The sequence below is a fragment of the Harpegnathos saltator genome, unplaced genomic scaffold (genome assembly GCF_003227715.2).
Source record: "Harpegnathos saltator strain DR-91 unplaced genomic scaffold, Hsal_v8.6 scaffold138, whole genome shotgun sequence".
Classification (NCBI taxonomy): Eukaryota; Metazoa; Arthropoda; class Insecta; order Hymenoptera; family Formicidae; genus Harpegnathos; species Harpegnathos saltator.
The window spans coordinates 509,704-529,093 of NW_020229915.1; the positions used below are offsets into that span (position 1 = coordinate 509,704).

Here is a 19,390-nt window from a genome sequence, read left to right on the forward strand (position 1 = left end):
GAATGGCCGGCAAACGAGATATTAAACGCCGGACAGTAAAATATCGCGACGCGGCGAACGCACCAATTAGCGTACATTGAGCTGGATTGTGAAGGGCGAGGTTGATCGCGTTTCCGAGCGGAAAGAGCTCGGGGCTGGGACAAAAAATTCTTCCACGGCGGCAGGACGCGCGGAGCCTCATCTTGCGTGCTAATAATCGTTAGCGTCCGCTGACGTGGACGAGCGGCGGGCGCAACCTTGGCTCGCTGGATTGAACGGATCGCAGAGGCGACGATAAATTGATCGCACGTTCGATCAAGCGGCGGCGATCTCTCGTCGTTGAATTCGTCGGAGCACACACGCGACACATAAACGAGACAAAAGGAGAGACAGAGACAGACAGACAGACAGAGAGAGAGAGAGAGAGAGAGAGAGAGAGAGAGAGAGAGAGAGAGAGAGAGAGAGAGAGAGAGAGAGAGAGAGAGAGAGAGAGAGAGAGAGAGAACACGATCGATTCGCGCAACGCCGGGACGCCAAGTCGCAGATTATCGCTAGATCTGCACTGCAAACACGCCTGTTTTGGTTTAAACTAGGATCCGGACTCGGCGCGGGCGGCTGTGAGCTCGCGCTTCATCTATTCCCTTAAAATAGCCGAACTTGAAGCGTCACATTTTTCCGGCATCTGAACGGACATTGCAACTCTTTCGTTCCAACTCTGTCGTTCGCGAAAGAGTTTGACGAATATCTCGCGTCACGGCGAGAATTAAGGATGGAGCGCGGGCATGGGGGCGAGCGAATGGAAAATCGGGAGCTATTTAACATTTAAATTGAACTCGCAACTTCATTTAACTTCGTTACGTTCCCTTTTCCTTGTCGGCCCCCTTCCCTCCCGCCCTTCTCGTGATCTTCGTTAATTTCATTTCGCGTTTTTTCTTAACCGATATCCTCTCCACCCTCCCCCTCTCCCCGTCCTTCCGCTGGCTTGCCTTCCTCGCTCGCCCCTTTTTCATCTCTTCACTCTCTCTCGTGCGCCGTCTCGCGCCGTCGCTTCGTCGCTCGATCTCGTTTTTGCCAGGCTTCGATTAATTTCAATGTCGCGACGCGCGATTATGTCCTCGTAACGAACTATCGACCCATTAGCCAGCCGATTTATCTCCATTCCACTTGCAAAATTCCCACCTATGAATCGGCGTTGCGCCGGAGCACGAAGCGGTATGCAAATCTCACGTCCCGCAATAATCGCGACTCGCGACATTTTTTCAGCGGCAGACTATTAGTGAGCAATAAATATCCCTCCTCCTCTCGGGAACGCGCGTAGTTCGGAAACAGGGCGAGCTTAAGGCGTCGTTAAAGTGTCGTTAGGATATCGCCGTCGATTAATTTTAGCACGCGAGTCGAACGTGCGAACGGATCTAGGCTAGTGTCTCCCAACAATTGTTTTCTTCTTCTTACGCAACCAATCCTCTCTTTCCCTTCGACTTCGATTCTTCGACCGCTCGCGATTACGTGCGCATCTTTTCACTTGAAAAATTGTGTGAAATTGGAAACAAAATATCGCGCGACTTCGAAGTATTCGGACGATCTACCGTTTTCGACAATTTATTCAAAGGTCGCGCGTAATGAGAGACAAGACAGATTAAGTTCACTAAGTCACTTTCTGTATCAACTACTGTTGTTCTAACAAAAAAGCAACAGTATCGGAATATGTGTAGAAAGTTGTTCACCCCAAGAAATAGTAATTTCAGAACAAGCGAAATCATCTAAATTTTAGAGAATTTTATTCTTATATATGGCCTCAAGAAGATTCCTCTAAAATTAAGAGGAAGATATTATAAACGCATTATTCTTAAAGTTAGAGGAATTATATGTTACATGTATAATGCAAATCTTATTGATTTTGATGTAAATTTCCTCTTACACACAGATTATATAATCTCTTTTTAAGAGGATTATTATTTATACTTACTGTACTTTACTCCTCCTCTTTTATTACAATTATACGTTCCTTCTCATCAGAGATTTCTTTATAGGGAAAAGGAAGAAAAATAATTATTATAAAACTGTCCGGAAAAGATTCTAGTTAATTTTGTTGACTTTCTCCTGAAAAAGTAGGAAAAAACATAAATTTGTAATTTCAAGTACTGTAAATGGCATTTAATGTAGTTGTATGCAACGCAATACAATAAATGGATATATGTATGTACTTACACTAAAATATGGGCCAGTATGTTTTTAAGTTGATTTTCTCTAAAAATTCTCAAACTTTGTTCATGACGAAATAACCGGAAAAAACAACACAAACTGAATAACGATCTCTTCTATTTTCCTTTGCTCTAGTCTAGACATTGCCCATAAAATAAATGTGGAGACGATCGTCATATGCACAAAGAGAATGCTTCTGTGTCAATAGATGGAAGAGAAAAAACGCCGATAAATGTTCCTCCTGATATAAGAGGAAAATTAATTGATATAAGAAGAAATCGTCTTGAAATAAAAGGAAAACAGTTGGAATAATGTCTAATAAATTTTAGATGAATGGTACATTTTAATCGCTTTATCGAAAGAGCAATCCTTTTTTGCTATAAAGGGCTTCGCTTAGAATATAAAACAATGGGAAAAATCACTTTACAAACAGAATATTTTTTTTGGGTGTTATCATCAACCAACTATAGCAAACCTTGCTACAAAAATAATTGTCCTGATTGTGATTATTTTATTATGCAATTGGATAGTCACGACTATCAAATACCCATTTACCAATGTGTCAGCTCTTGAGGAAACAACACTTGGCGGATGAACTTGGCGGATGAACCGTTAATTTCTCGACGAAGTACGAGTGACGAGCGATTCACGTCCGCGCGAGCGAAAAATTGCGGGACCTAACGCGATGCAATAAAAAATCCTGCGCATCGCGCGTAATCCGAAGTGGCGGGTCACGTGTCGAGACGCGCTTCCGAAGGACCACCCGCGAGAAAATCTCGCGTGCAAAAAGGTTGGGAGGTACTGATCTACACGCGTATTCTCTCCAAGGAAGAACGGAAGGGAGAGCGAACGCCTTGGTACACGAAGCGGCACAGGAGAAAGAGAGAGAGAGAGAGAGAGAGAGAGAGAGAGAGAGAGAGGCAGAAGGAGAGAGAGAGGGGGGAGGGGGAGAGAAAGGGGAAGAGAGAAAGAGAAAGAGAGGGGCACGAAGGCCTCGTAAAAGAGAGGACGGAGCTGCGGCTGCATCTCTCCGTAATTACTGATTACTGAAACGATTTGCACCCCCCCCCTCCTTCGCCGCTCCGGCGGAGCGATTAATTTCTGTAATGGAGTCGTAGCCGAGGGATCATTCCTCATAGTTACCGATTATCGTTAGGACCGATCTCAATATAGAATTCGTTCTGCTCGCGAGACAATTATGATGACATGTATACTCGCACATTCTGACAGAGATTGTGACGATAATAACGCCGAGCGGGACCGAGCGTCCCGACATACAAGTCTCGTCCACTTACTTCACCGCACTACCGACGCGCGATCGTCGCTTAAAGAGCTTGTAGAATCCGAAGAAAAAATATTTCGGAGTCACGAAAACATCCAAACGATTACGGCGGAATACGCTTGCAAGACAAACGAAACACAATGCCGTGATAAAATTATGACGGTTTTATTTATTTTGCAAACGAATTAATAAGACTTGCTACCGTGCAATGTCCAAAAAAATCGAACAACATTTAAAATGTACACTTTATGAAATAAAAGGATTTTTCTTCAATTGTAACTTTACTATTGAAGATTGTCATACAGACGTACAACTGTGATACTCCGGTGAGGAATGTATTCATAGACTTTCTACACATTTTTAAAAACTACAAACTATCGATTTCCCAGTACACGAAACATTCAGAAGCTAACAGACAAAAATTGTCGTGATGTCGAAAAAAAGAAACATACATGAAGATTTCTCTCTCGAAAGAGAGAGAACAACTTATTATTTGATACGTGAACTCAATTTCAGTATTTATCTCTCTCTAATTCTCAAACGCGAAAAATAAGTTTCTCTCTCTTTTCTCTTACCTAAGGATCTTTTATGTTTAAAATATCTTATGAGGCCGCACCTGACTGTAGTGCAATGTCAGGACGACCCGCGGCGAGATCGGAGCAAGCTCCACATGCTCACCTGTTACCAAAAATCACTTAATAATTCTGAACCCCCTATGGGGGTTGTATCAGATATTAAGCTGATAAGAACAGATACTACACTTTTGATCTTAGCACATAGTGCCGAGAAGCGATACCTCGTTTGCCATTGGTCGCCTTTATATTTGGTTGCTCTACGAAATTTAACTGCGAGAGAACTGGATACGACCGAATCGCAAGTTACGCCACGTAGCGGATAGTGAGCGTACTACACGCGGAGAGAGCGGTCGGTTCCCCCCGTTCCTCAGCCCCCGCGGAAACTGTTCCCTTTCCACCACGAGTTAAAGTTAGAGCACGTGGCCGCAGCTCGTCGGCAGGAATGCCGCGCGCGCGGCAACGTCTCGGGCTCGGGAATTGATCGCATGCGCTAAAAAATCTTACCTGCGGTTAGAACAGGTGTCGCATAATGAACGCAGCGCTGATTGCAATTTGCAGGAATATACATAATTCATGATTCCACGTAACCGCGGTAGTAACAGTGGTAATAAATAGTGGTGTACGAGCGAGCGTGCGCGTTCGGAAATCGTTCCACTTTCCTCCATTAAAATTGACATTCCCACCTTAGCTTTAGTACGTAATATTATTAGCGACAGAGAGTCGTTGCTCCGCTTCGATTTCAAAAGACGCATTTTACGAGATTCGCACCGCGTGCATTTCGAAACAGATTTCGAACTCCGGCACAGGTCGTTATCGACCTTTTTGTAACTTTAGCTTAACAATTGTAACCTCTGCTTACCTCGTGATGTCAACCGTAAAAAGCGCTCGATGGATCGAACGAAAACGCCGGCAGATAATGTGTATGAAAGAACTTACCTGAAACAGAAAAAACATCGAAACATTATCATAGGTTGGTCGAAGCGCATATATAATTCTCGGAATGATAAATTAACGCGTCAAATGCCGCGACGGTCACCGGTGAATGGCATTATGATACCGCCGCGTCTCATTAAATTACGTATACGGTATAATTAACTGTATTTGAAAAATTGCTTACACAGTCAGTCGAGGGAAAATGAAAGATATATTTGTGCATTTCCATAAATCTTTATCGTATATATAATAATACGATTACCATGCACTTTTCATTAATTATTATTTGGACAGTCAATGAAAACTAGCACAGTTCTCAAGGTGTTTATGAGAAAATAGTAGATTGAAAACTGAAAAAAAAAAAAATTTAATTCTTTGAATGTTGCATTTTCCTACAGTATGATGTACCCAGAATGTATATACAGATTTTTTTTGCAATTTTAATGAAAAATGACAAATGAAGAATTTCAGTATGTTGAAAATGACGAGATCCCCGTGTAGAGTACTTGTAAATAAATTTCTTGAAAATAAATTAATTATCTATATACAAACGTGTCTGAGATAGACCACGTGCATTCTAATTAGCGAAAGAATTTTTTCGTCTAATTTTATTCGGACATGTACACATCTCAATTATATTATCTCACTATTTGCACATATTTCTTCTCATATTTTCTCTTCTCATCTCTTATTTCTTTTCATATCTTCGTTATATTGAATGAATTTTTTAATTCAGCATAAATCCACCGCATTTTCATCATCGGACAGATGACAATATAACGTCTTTGATGAGTGTTTGATGCCACATGTTTAAGGACAGTTTGAAGAATGGATTCAACGAACGTTAGAAATAAATATTTATACATGACCAAAATTGGTAAATATCAACAATTTAATATTTATATGTATATATAATTCTGAAACTCAATTATAGTGCCTATTATACATAACCCTGGCTTTTTGATTTTTGTTACAGATATAACCTATACAAAGATAATCCAATGCATCAAAATAAATCAATAATGGAAAACATATCTCTTCACAAACATGTCTCCGTCACAATAATGTTAATTTTACTGTTAAAATAGATAATGCAACTTATAAGAAGTCGATAAATGGCAAGTTATTTTATTTCTTAGAAAATATAACCTATATGCTTGTTCTATGTCAAATTTCTCTCAGTATTAATTCAGATTATAAAATAAGATTTCTTTTTTAAATAAATGTAGACATTGTTATTTCTTTGTTACAGATACACATTACATTTCACAGTATGCATCTAAAGTTATAAAATATTTGGTTAACTAATGAAATATGAAAGAAAAATACAGAATCTAAAAAATTTTAAATGGATACAAAGTTTAATCTGATTATTAGTAGATATATGTTTATGAGAAGAACCAAAATTTATTTATTAACAACTATCAGAACAAATATTAGAAAAAAGCAATTGTGGCAAAATATTGCAAAGGCAATTAATAGTACTAACAATGTCGGTGTTACAGGTGATATATGTGATGTAAAATACAGAAACTTATCAGCAACATACAAAACTAATAAAAAAGAAAAGAAACCAAATTAACACTGGAGAAAGTAATATCTCATGGGAGTATTTCGAAGTATTTGACAGCGTATTAGGTTATAAAGAACATCAAGTGCCTCAGCACGCTTGGTAGTAGTTTAGAAGAAAATAATTTATAAACAACTTTTACCAATAGTGATATTGAACAACACAAATGTGTTGAAAAAAAACTGTAATGTTAAAATAAATAAATTTGATAAAGATAAACATATTCGAAAGAAGAAATTATTTTCTGTAGAAAATGGAAAAATTACAGAGAGATCAAATTATATACAAGATAAAAGACTGAATTTAAGAATATTGAAGAAAAAGAAAATAAAAAAGAAAAGAAATGCTTGGTGAAAAAATGCGTTTGAAAGAAAAAGAGATTGAAGCTATGTTGGAATTTGCTAACGCTCTGAAAAAAGAATAACTGAACATAATATTTTAAATGTTAACTTTATGTTTTGATTAGGTAAATATTTTAATTAGATAAATACCTGATATATTTTGTTGCAGTATTCTATTTCTTTTTTTTTTAATTATAAAGGTTTAATTTTAAAACAAGATTTAAAACTGATACATTTAAAGTGCTCATTTATTTTTAAAAATAGTTAGAAATAATTTGGAAAATAATACCTAGTCTTTCTATATTGCCTATACTGTGATTTATTATAAATAGAACATAGTTAAGTTTTAGATATGACAGGAAAATAACATCCTTAAAATAATAACAATGTAATAATATTTTGTGAAGAAATAGATAATATCAAACTATGTATAAAAAATGATTGTAAAAGTAATGTATATATATTTATATTAATTAAATTTATATGAACATTAATTTAAAGACTGCATTATTTTATTCCTCAATATTAATACATTCAACGATGCACTTTCATAGCAATCACAATCACCATTGTTAAAACAATCATCATCAACTTCTTTTTCTATAATTTCTGTATTAACACCATCTTTTATGTTAATATTATGTAATATACAACATGTTAAAATTATATATTCTAATTCTACAATACTAAAAAATTTTTATCTTCTGAATAAATATTTTAAATGACCAAAGTTTATTCAATAATAATTCTAGTATTATATAGTCTTTTATTAAACAGATTTTGTGCATGTATTAGATGTCCATTATCCTCAAAAGGAACCATTATAAAAACTTGCAAAGAGTAAGCCTAGCCTTCTAAAAGATATGCATTTGAAGGAAACATTCGTGGTTTTCAATTAATTTTTTATATATTGGAGAATTTTACCAGATCCTAGCATCCTAGCATGTGTTGATCCTGGCCATCCACAATATACATCAATAAATTCTTTTTTGGCGTTGCAGATATTTTATAATAATATAGAGTAGAAAGCCTTCCTGTTATAATAGGAATTGTCTTTTACAGGTCCAGGTATTTGGAATATGTGAACCATCTACACAACCAAAAACATTGCAGAAACTTGCATGCCCCCTTAATCGATTAAATTGCTCAATATTCTAATATGCAGCCCCCCTTGTCAGCCAAAATATACAATTTTATATTTTTTTATTTAGTAACTTACAATTTCGTATAAATACAGTATGAGCATTTCTTTTGCTTAGACCAAAGCGGTCTGCAGTTGATCGAATTGATTTTTAATTTGCAACAATCCATATTATAGTTAATAAGATTGCTTTTTTAACAAAAATTGGAATGCGTCCTATTCGCGATCCTTACTCACCTTGTAAATCTTAAATAAGATTCTACAAATTATATAAAACTAGAAAGTATAAACATTTCATTTATTATATACATATTAATTTTATATAATATGTACATATATTTTACGTTTATAATCAGAGTAAATACCTTAACACATACCTCGACTGAAATTCTAGATTAGTGCTCGGAATTACTTTCACTTACCGGGTGACGATTTTCAGGAGTTTTCTCCCACTTACGTACTTTTCTTTACCTTTCCCTTACTACTATATGTGCACGTGCGCTGGCCATAAATCTGACAGTCACACTCCCCGCCTCAGGGCTATTGACATCATAACATCCAAGAAGCGCTTACCATAGCTGTAAAATTAGCTCTAATTACAGCTATTGGTAAGCGTCTATGATGTCAACGGCCCTGAAGTGGGGAGCACGACTGTCAGATCTATGGCCAGCGGGCATGCGAATGCACTAAGGGGAAGTAAGTGAAGAAAAATTCCTGAAAAGTGAAAGTAATTCCGAGCACTGTTCTAGACAATCAAAAATATGTTTTAAAGTCTATATCTGAATATAATAACATTATTTCTTATACAAAATTATCAATTTTTGCATGTTTTACATATACATTGTCATCACTGTGTCATCACTAGTTGATGATAAGGATGAAATATTAAGAGAAGAATCGAAAGATTCATCTTTACACATCTTTTTTATTAAATTATCATTTAAGGTCTCTATGTTAAGATTTATATACAACAATTTATGTTTTTAGATTAAGAAATTACTTCAACCATATTCAATTAGGAATTTCATCAGTCTATCCTCACAATGAGTCAATAGATCTGATGAATATGTAATAACTTCAGCGCTGTAAATAAAAACGTATTCATATAATTCATCGATGAATAAAGGAACGCTTCGCTACATTTGCGCTTCATGCGATGAATCAATGGATGAATTAAAAAAGTTATCCATTATTCTAGAGGAATTTAGGTAAACTATTTTTATACATAGCCCGACAAAACTACTAACGTTTCTTAATCACTCCAAATGCTCTCGATAGTTCGTACTCTAGTCGCTACGCGGCGCACTTCTCTCGCAGTTAAATCTCACAATAGAGCCTAATATAAAGGCGACCGATGCGGGTTAAGGCATCGCTTCTCGGCACTATGTGCTAAGATCAAAAGTGTAGTATCTGTTCTTATCAGCTTAATATCTGATACAACCCCCATAGGGGGTTCAGATTATTAAACTGATTTTTGGTATCGGGTGGACATGTGGAGCTTGCTCCCGTCCCGCCACTGGTCGTCCTGGCGTTGCACTATAGCCAGGCGCGGCCTCCCAGAATAGTTCAAACATAAGATCCCCGAGTTTTAGGAAAATACCAATATACTATATATATAACCCTGTTAAGAAGATCTAAGTGAATTGTACTCTGGAAATTTTACACGACCGATCAAAAAAGAACGTGAAAGTTATTTATACATTTCCGGCGAATTATATATACAATAAATCTTTATTGTATATATAATTCGATCATCACATTCGGTAATTTTCTATTTGAGCAATCAATGAAAATTAGCACGGCTATATTTACGAAGCTATTTATCAAGATATTTACGAAGAAATAATAGATTGAAAGCTGAAGAGAAATTAAATTTTTTGTACGTTGCATTTTCATACAGTATGTGTTCAGAAAGTGCATGCAAATTTTGTCTTTGCAATTTCAATGAAAAATGACCGAATTGCGGAACAATTTGTGATTTAAATCAATCATTCATTTACTTTTGACAAAAAGTGAGCAGGGAAAAAGTTGGGTATTGTTTCCATGGAATGGAGAAAATTTCGCTGTTTTACTCAACGTCGCGCAAACATGCGTTTATAGGTTAGGTCTTTCTTTTGTCGCATTCGTCTACGAGAGAGGAATGATGAAGACACGTTAAAACATGAAGGAAGATTGGGGGCATATCATCGCGCTCAGAAGCTTTTCGACACGCCAGCCTGCGGTCGTGTCGCAGGCCAATCAGGCACGCTTCTCTACCTTTATTTTTGCGATCCGAACGCATCGACATACACGATGCGATCGACGCGAGCAAAAAGCTATCTTCGGCAGACTTTTTGGCTTTCCATAGCGCGGTCGGCCACTTTTGCTCTTGCCGGAAGAGTAGGCATCTGCAGACTCGCTAAAGTACACTTGGATAAGCGACCGCGGCTCTCAATCGACGAAACTTTAGAGAGAATTCTATTTTACTCCTTCCAGTCGCGAAATATAATCACGGGATACACAATTTATCGTATCACTGGCAAGCAACAAATCTAATTGCGTAAATATAAGATAACAATTTTCGAAATTCAAAAAGTGCAAATAGAAATCTGGTTTAAACTTGAATCTTTAATTTTTTAAAAAGATGCAAACAGATTGAACGATACGAAAGACTCAATTATTTCGGATTTCAAACTTTGGAAAATTCTCGGAGCTTTAAGGCGACAAGTGTAAATCAGTCTAATCTACAACCGCAGGGAAAATTGTCTGCGAACGGAAACAAGGGTCGACGATGGTTAAGATGACGTTAAGTCGATGCTTCTTGCGTTCTCAGAGCGAGTAGAGGCTCGAAGGGATGTCGAGAGATAAACGACGGAGGCAGGCGGTTCTTCCCCGCACAGCCGATCGTTCGCGACTCGAATCGATGACGCGGGTCCACGATGCATGCATCGCGCCTCGCTATAACCGAACGATTACGGTGAACCGTAAATTCCACCTGATCCCCGCCCGAGCGCCACCTTTTTTGCGGGCGCTCCGCACCGCGTAAGCCCCCCCTCTCCCCGCGCGATCGAGATCCTCGGCGGTGCGGATACGCGGCCGCAGAGATCGCGCGAACGCGGACGAACGGCCAATAGCCGTTGCAAGAGTAAGAACAAGCGTATCGGCGGCTTCCAAGTGCCGCAAGAAGCGTGTCGTTCATGATACCACAGCAGTTGGATCCACGGCCTCTCTGTTGCTCGAACTCGGGAATTACGTAAGATCGAAGCTTCAACGACGTCGCGTCAACCTTTTTGCCAAAGCTCTGCCGAAGAAGCACTCCGAAAGACGCTCCTCCCCCTTTCTACCTCACTTTCCTCCGCTCCGCGATTCGGATTTTTCACAAGTCGCTATTTTCCGCCGTTACCATTCGTCGTAACGTTTCTTTTCTTTCTATTTTTCTTTTTTTAGACCGCACGGCAGACACGCGAGTGATGTGTGTCATCAGGGACGCTCTAGCAAATCACGAAACAACGTCGGAAAGGGTTAGGTTAGGTTAACGACGCAAATACCGGAAGCACCCATGGTGCGATATGTAATGTTTAAAGCATGAGGCGTAATCTAATGAAGTAAATAATTAACTTTTATTTATTTCTTTCGCCCCATCATTTTTTTTCTTTCTAGTAACTATTCACCATCCTGTCCCGTCTCAGCTTTCCTCGAGAATATATGCGGCTATTAGACATTTGAACATAAATTTTATTCTATAGTTAAGGTTATCTTAAAGTACAGACTATACACGGCAGCTTTAATCAGTTCCACTAATTACTTAGTGATCACTAATTAGTGATTTCTTGCATCCGATTGATATATTCTTTTAGATCTAAAGATATATTCGAATTAAACACAAGAGCTCACGGTTGTTACAAAATTGGATTAACGTTGCCGTGCAAACGTAATCCATGGTAGTTGATATGGTATTTGTATGTATAGTAGTAAGTCTAACACTATATCTATTAGTTTGCTGAAAAATGGCGGCACTAATCAAAATTCAGGGACGTTATTTCGTGGCTCTTACTAGAGGGTCTTTAGTGTCAATCGGTATCGATCGACATCTCACTACAACGACGAATTTACACAATTAATGTCACACTATCGTCTACAACGCTCGTGAATTTCACGGCGCATCCGATGCGCCAACGCGACTGCTCGTGTTACAATGTCTCTACGTTCATAAGACAAAGTGTTCAGAGAGCAGTTAAGTGATTATTGATCTATACTGCTAGATTCTTACATTCGGACCAATAATGTTGAATTATTCAATCGTTATACAAATTTATATGCTTTCTGAACGCAGCTGATATTTCGTGCCTCGCAGTCGCATGACAGTCGCCAGAAGCTTCGGTATATTGCGTTATTCAACAAATTGCATCGCATGTGTATCAAAAGTCGCTGGTCTCTCTGATCGTCCGCATCCTGTCCGGTTACATTATATTAGGAGTGTGATTTAGTTTTGAGCGTTTTTTCTCAAAAATTGATTTACTCAAACAAGATAATGAACGAATATCTTAATCAAGATATTTTCCTACATTTTCTACAACTTTTTCTCAACGTCCTTGCAAGAGATGGATTCCGCGACGATGAAAAGATTCTTCTTTGCAGTTGATCCAATTTTTTTCAACAAATTTTCGCACTTGTTCGAAGTTGTGAAAGTATTGCATCGACCGCAATAAGTGATAATCGGATGGAACAATATCTGGAGAATACGCGGGGTGCAGTAAGGCTTGCCATTCCAGTCCTAATAGCGCTTGCTTCACTGATAACGCAACATGAAGTCGAGCATCGTCGTGAAGAAGGATCATTTTACGTTTACTCGCAATTAGTGACCGTAGTGTTCATTTCAATTTGTATAATTGTTGCCCATAACGATCAACGGTGACAATTTTATTCGGATTTAACTGTTCATAATATACAACACCTTCTTGATCCCAAATGCACAGCAATACAGTTTTGAACCGTGAATATCGCGTCTCGAAGTGGATGTTAATTGGCTTGGTTGGCCTGGATCAACTTATGATTTTTTTCATTTGGGATTATCCAGATGGATCCATTTTTCATCCCCAGTAACAATTCGATACAAAGAACTGTTCATCTTTATCTGACAATCAACGAAATGCAAATGTTCTCAACCGGTTCGCAATGGCGTTCTCCAATAATTGATGTGGAATCCATTTTCCTTCTTTGTTAATCTTTTCCATATCATGTAAACTTTTAGTAACTGTTGTACGATTAACATTTAATGCTCTAGCAAGTTCTCAACTGTGCTGGATTTTTGTCCAATAATACTTGCGAATCTGCATTTTTAAGCTTTTTTGGATGTCCTGAGCGATCTTTGTTATTAACATTGAAATCACCACTTTTGAATCGTCCAACTAATATTCACGTGTCTCAATTGATAGAGTAACATCATCACAAGTTTCTATCAGAATTCTATGATCTTCATCCGCCGTTTTCTTCTAATTAAAAAACCAAAGCAACGCATGTCGGAAATGCTCTTTAGAAAGCTTCATTTTAAGATAATATTAACACGATTTTTACTGCGTCTGTTGTTAATAAATAACTAAATATCATGGATTAATATTAAAGCATTAAGAAACAACAGCTGTGATTGGAATGTCTTGGACAAAATTGACATTAGTGTCATCTCTTGCAAAACCCACAAAACTGAATCACACTGCTAATATTATGACCGTGGATTACATCCCGCTGATCTATCGTTCTCTCGACATATAATATCGTGTCGTATCGTATTAGGGCGCATTCACACCTGGGCAGAAAAACAGAAAGCTGGAAGGCAGCAGTCAAGAGAGTGGCGGAGAGAAAAACTCTCGCAAGAGACAGACTATCAGCGCCATTTGTGATTGGCTACTGCCTTTCTGCTTTCTGCTTTTCTGCCCAGATGTGAATGCACCCTTACATCGGAGACTGCGTTTACACGGCATCGTTAATCCGATTTTGTAATAACCGTAATTAGTGAGTTCTTGCGTTTAATTTGAATCGAATCTTTAAATCGAAAAGAATCTACCAATCAGATGCAAGAAATCACTAACTACGGTAGTAGTTGCTAAACCGGATTTAAAGCTGCCGTGTAAACTTAATCACTGACTCGTAAGTTTCAATCCGACAAATGTTTCGACGCTTTATCGAAACGCTCGCTGCGTTATTTCGCGCGATTGCGTTCTCCCTTCGTCTGAAGAAGACCAACTCGCGCGAGCCTTTCTTCAAAACGGTAAAAGATACCGTGCGTGTGTATGTGTGCTTGTACGTATATACACTCCACCGCGCGCGAGCGATTAGCCGATAATTCATACGCGGCTACAATCTACCGCTAACTAATCATATGCGCGCACCAGAATGTCGAGAGTACGGCTGCGATCGTAAAGACGAAGCCGCCGCTGCTCTCTGCCACCACGTTGCGGTTCTCTCTCTCTCTCTCTCTCTCTCTCCCCCTCTTGGTTAGCAGGCGCGGTGCACTTTCACGGCTGCTCTTACGGGACATACGATCCTCATAATAAATCCCGCTCTTCGGCTTTCTTCGACCGATCCTTTTTTCCTCATCTTCTCAACCTCTCTCTTCCTTCTCCTCCCCCCCCTCTCTCTCTCTCTCTCTGTTTAGCTCGTGGCGTGCCTGCCGGTAATATTGTCCGCTCTCGAAGATCGACCGACAGAAGGAACGAACGAAGGAACGGCCGGAGGGAGAGCCGTCCGCGGACGGCGATTATCCGCATCGCAGGGCGAAAGATTCCGCTAGGAGAGCGCGCGGCGAGAAAGCGCCGCGCGCTCTCCTAGCGGATCTCATTGCTAATTGTCCAGCGCCCCAATCCGCCTTGTGCTCTTCTCAATGAACGAACAGATGGACGGACGCATACCTTCCGCTTGGCGACCATAGATCACGGTACCGTTTATCAATTTTACGGAATGATAGACGCGTTCGTCTCGCCCTCGGAAATGGAGGCACCACGCTCGATCGCACGCGGCTCTTCGATCTCTCCTCCTGCTCCTTCTCCCACCCTCTCTATCGCTGTGTGTCGGCCGTCTGAGAAATACGTTATCAGCAAAATACATGCAAAGGGGAGACGATCGATCGCATCGTACAATTGATCGCCAGGTGAAGCGAGGGCCGTGTCGTCCTGCGCACGCGTGTCGGATTCGAACAGCATGTTTCAGCGTGCTATTCTTATTGACCGGCAGTGATCATACCGAGAAAAAATAAATGGTTAATCTTACAAGGAAACAAAAATAGACACACACAAACTTTTTATAAGTAAATTTCACTTTCAGAAAGCGTGTATATACTTTTTCACAAAGCATGGAAATATATGACTATTATTGTGTACAAAATAACCGGTATTATTTTTATTATTATTGTTATACAGGGTGTGCAAAAAGTCCCGGTAAAATATCTCGAAAACAAGACATTTCAGAAAAAAATATTTCGTACAAGAATTGTATGGTTTCAAGAGGGACATAAAATAGAGAGAGAGAGCTATATCGGTTTGTTTACAGATGGAGCCGATGGACCATTTTCGAGATATTCACTAATCATTACTTTTCTTAAATGGAAATCCCAATTTTTTATTATATCATCTTTTTCTACCAATTAATTTAAACCACTTTTGTCGGAAACATTTTTTTATTTGTCTAATATTTTTTGAGATATTTAAGAAGAACTTGATAATTTTTTAAATATTTTACTTATGATATCTTGCTAACTATTTGTCGGAGAAAAAATTGATTGATCTTTGAAAATTTCAAAATTATCAAATTTCAGAGCGCTATTGTAACAGTATATTCTTGAGATCAAATAAAATTAAAAAGTCTATTTTTTCTTCCGACAAATAGCGAGATATCGTAAATTAAATATTGGAAAAATGATTAAGTATTCCTTAAATATAAAAAAATTGAGCGAGTAAAAAAATGTTCAAGACAAATTTTTTTGATATTTGTCTTACGTTATCTTGATAACTACTTGTCGGAAGAAAAAATGGTATTTTAGACTTTTTTACTCTATTTAATCTCAAAAATATATAGTTATAATAGTGCCCAAATTTTTATTAACATGATGATTTTGAAATTTCCAAAAGGTCAATGCGAGTCAATTCATCGCACAGCGTGAACGATGATGATAATCTTGCATTATTTGCGAGTTTCGCGCATGAGTATATATGAAACGAAATCAGGAGCGTTCGCTTTCGGAATTTTAGCGACTTCGTTACCGCCCGGTGTTTCGTGAGTCACGAGTTGTCGCGGACTTGACGTTAATTACGACGAACAGATCCCGCCGAGACTTCGTCCGTTCGGTTTTCATTGGGAGAGAGAGAGAGGAGAGAGAGAGAGAGAGAGAGAGAAGAGAGAGAGAGAGAGAGAGAGAGAGAGAGAGAGAGAGAGAGAGAGAGAGAGAGAGAGAGAGAGAGAGAGAGAGAGAGAGAGACAAATTCTCTTTTTGAGGCCGAAGCCGAAACGTCGGACATCCCCCAGGATGCCGATCGGCCTCGAAGCGGAACCGCACGCGCGCTCGTGGTGCAACGGGAAGTTCTTCGTTATTATAAATTCGTTCGCGCCTCGCTCCGCCCGCAAAAGCGCGAATTCCGATTCCGGCACGCAGCGCGCCGGGATAAATGGTAATGGGCTTGGTCGGTTGAACGGTTGTGGCACAACGGGTAATGGCCTCCTGGTTCTTCCTTCTGGCTCGCCGCCGCCAGCGCCGCAATACCGGCGGCGCCGCCGGCCACACCGGACGTTTCCACGTTCCTTGGAACAAGTGGAAAAAGTGGAACGATATCGAAAGGGTTGGCCGTTGCGTTTCTCGCGCAATCCAAGCGCCACGCTGATCCTTCCATACGTCGATCCGTTCCGGTGCCTTAAGGGCCGGTTCAGAATAAGTTGCAAACACCACCCAGTTGCGACGTGCGAAAAATGGCAACTACTAGTTGCAACTACTAGACAGTCACTAAAAGATTGCAAAAGAGAGTTGCCTAACTTTTAATTTCTTGACGACCGGCAATCGCAACATCTCAGCCAATCATCGAATTTAGAAAGAGCATGAAAAATGAGATACGACATCACGGATAACGTTTGCGTGATATAAATGGTGTATTCTAATTTTTGATATTTTTGATGGTTTTGTAGATATCTTATATATCGCATTCATTATTTGTAAAAAGAAATGGATACTGAAGAGCAGTATGAATTGGATGTGTTTGAAGCAGTTGGAGAAGAATGGAATGAGTCCGAAATGCGACCACTAATCATACACACAAAGACAAACAAATTTCTGATTAATAAAACTGAATTAGATTTTAGGAATAGAGATAAAAGATGCTTGGAAAATTATTACTATATTACTCGATAAAATAGATATTTCCTTTATGTGCCGTCTTTGTGTAAAATTTGAGGTTAGGTTTAATTCATAGTCTTATTACAGTCTCAAGGCTGTCAGACATCGAGTTATTTTATTCATTTTTTGTTGTGCTAACGCTATTAGCTCATCAAAGTAACGTTCATTAAACGATTAATTGACAAAAATAGCCAATATTATTTAACTATGCTGCTAGCTAATTATCGATTAAAATTAATGGACAACGAAAAAATGGACATTCTATTTTCTGATTGGCTGTTTCTTCACAATTTGCAACTCTCGATGTGGAAATCTATATGTGGATTAGGCATTGAAATGATTTACAACTTGCAATTGACAACTTGTCACTCTGCAACGCGTAACTGAGCGTTGCAACCTATCCTGGACCGGCCTTTAACATTTTATGTGCGAGCGACGAAATATCCCGTGTTCACTTTTATAATTACGATTCAAATTCCGATGATGAATCTGTTCTCCGATGATACCATTGATTTTTAATTATTATTGTACTGTGAACTGGCGAAAGTTCGTCAAATCGCGTGTGCGTGCTCGTGTCGGTACTTTTATCTGCTCAAAGAATGAGTCATTTTACGGACATGAGGTCAGACAATCGCCACTGATAGGTAGCGGAAAGCGATAAATAACGAACAATCGCTGAACTTCGGTCAAACGTGAAGACGAAGAGAATTTTGCTAGAAGATATTAACACATTCGAGGATAGTATGGAAAATTATTTAACGTATGATACAAGGGAGTCTATACCGATTTTAATTCACTTTTCCAAGATGGCGGCCTTGACATCGCATGACGTCACGTCTACATCACGAGGGGGGTTGGTAGTAATAAAAAAATAGATATTGATTAGTTTCATTTTAATATTTTAATATTGTTTTAAATATTATTTGTAAACTTCAATATTTAGTTAATTTTTGATCACCACTCCTCCTCCTAACGTAGAACTCAGGGCCGTCATTTTGTAAAAGTAAGTTAGAATCGGTATAGTTTCTCTACTTACGAGAAATTTTCATAAGGTTAAAAAAATATCTGAGCGAATTATTAATTAATTAATATTTGTTGCGATGGTTGTAAATTAGGTTTTGACATGAATGTATCCCAATTACGTCATCATACATTATTCAATGAAAATGTTTTTCGCGTATACTGTTGATAAAAATAAAGAAGAGTATCAAGTGAAATTAAATATAACTGAAGAAAATTGCCTCTTTAGAGAGTGAACTGAATCGACGATTGTTAATTGCTCGCACGGCAACTAATGACGATCGCTGCCACTCGGAAGCCGAAAGTTAATATTTTTCTCCATGTACATGGTAGCCGGAAGATACAGGATCGAAGCGAGAAAAGAAGAGAGGGAGAGGAGGGAGGGAGGGGAGAGAGAAAGAGAGAGAGAGAGAAAGAGTGTTCCATCTTTGCCTCTTTTCTTCTTCTCTTCTTCTCTTCTACCTGTCGTACATCTCGACGCAGTAGCGAGAAGAGAGAGAATTGAGGGAGAGCCACGCAGGAACGGCGATTCGCTGTGCGTGAGCATTGTCTCAACGAGACCGTAAATACTTCAACCCCGTCCGTTGTTTCGCTCGTCGTGGCGCGGCAGCGTGCGGAAGAGCCCGTAAAGCGCGCCCGGGAGAATTTTTCCCAAGCTCGCCGAAGAATTCTGACCACCCAGAATTCAGGAACAATAGATATACGTATTCACGCACGATACGTATGCGTATTGTTCACCGAAAATTTACACGACAACTCGATCGCCTGATGTGACAACACACAAGGATGCGAAAAGGAATCCAGACTGGATTTTGCGGACGGAATTCCATCCCGAATTCTGCTGCGTATTACAAAGTCTCTAAAAAATAAACTTTACTCATAAATGTCGTAGCGAGGAAACTTATGTCTAAAAAGATGAGTTAATAAAAACTGGTCGCGCGAGATATTCGCCGCGATAATTAATTTCAAGCAACATCGGGAGAATAAAATTGCTC

The 19,390-nt window shown here is 39.0% G+C and overlaps 1 protein-coding gene and 2 non-coding genes across 5 annotated transcripts in view; 1 reads left to right on the forward strand and 2 right to left on the reverse strand.

Moving 5' to 3' along the window:
- Positions 1-19,390, reverse strand: part of osp (myosin phosphatase Rho interacting protein outspread) — a 495,008-nt gene that overhangs the window by 117,004 nt on the left and 358,614 nt on the right. The window lies entirely within an intron of this gene.
- Positions 4,064-4,257, reverse strand: LOC112590719 (U2 spliceosomal RNA). The gene has a single exon (XR_003114409.1). It is a non-coding gene; the product is annotated as a U2 spliceosomal RNA (small nuclear RNA).
- Positions 9,392-9,585, forward strand: LOC112590718 (U2 spliceosomal RNA). Its single transcript, XR_003114408.1, has one exon. It is a non-coding gene; the product is annotated as a U2 spliceosomal RNA (small nuclear RNA).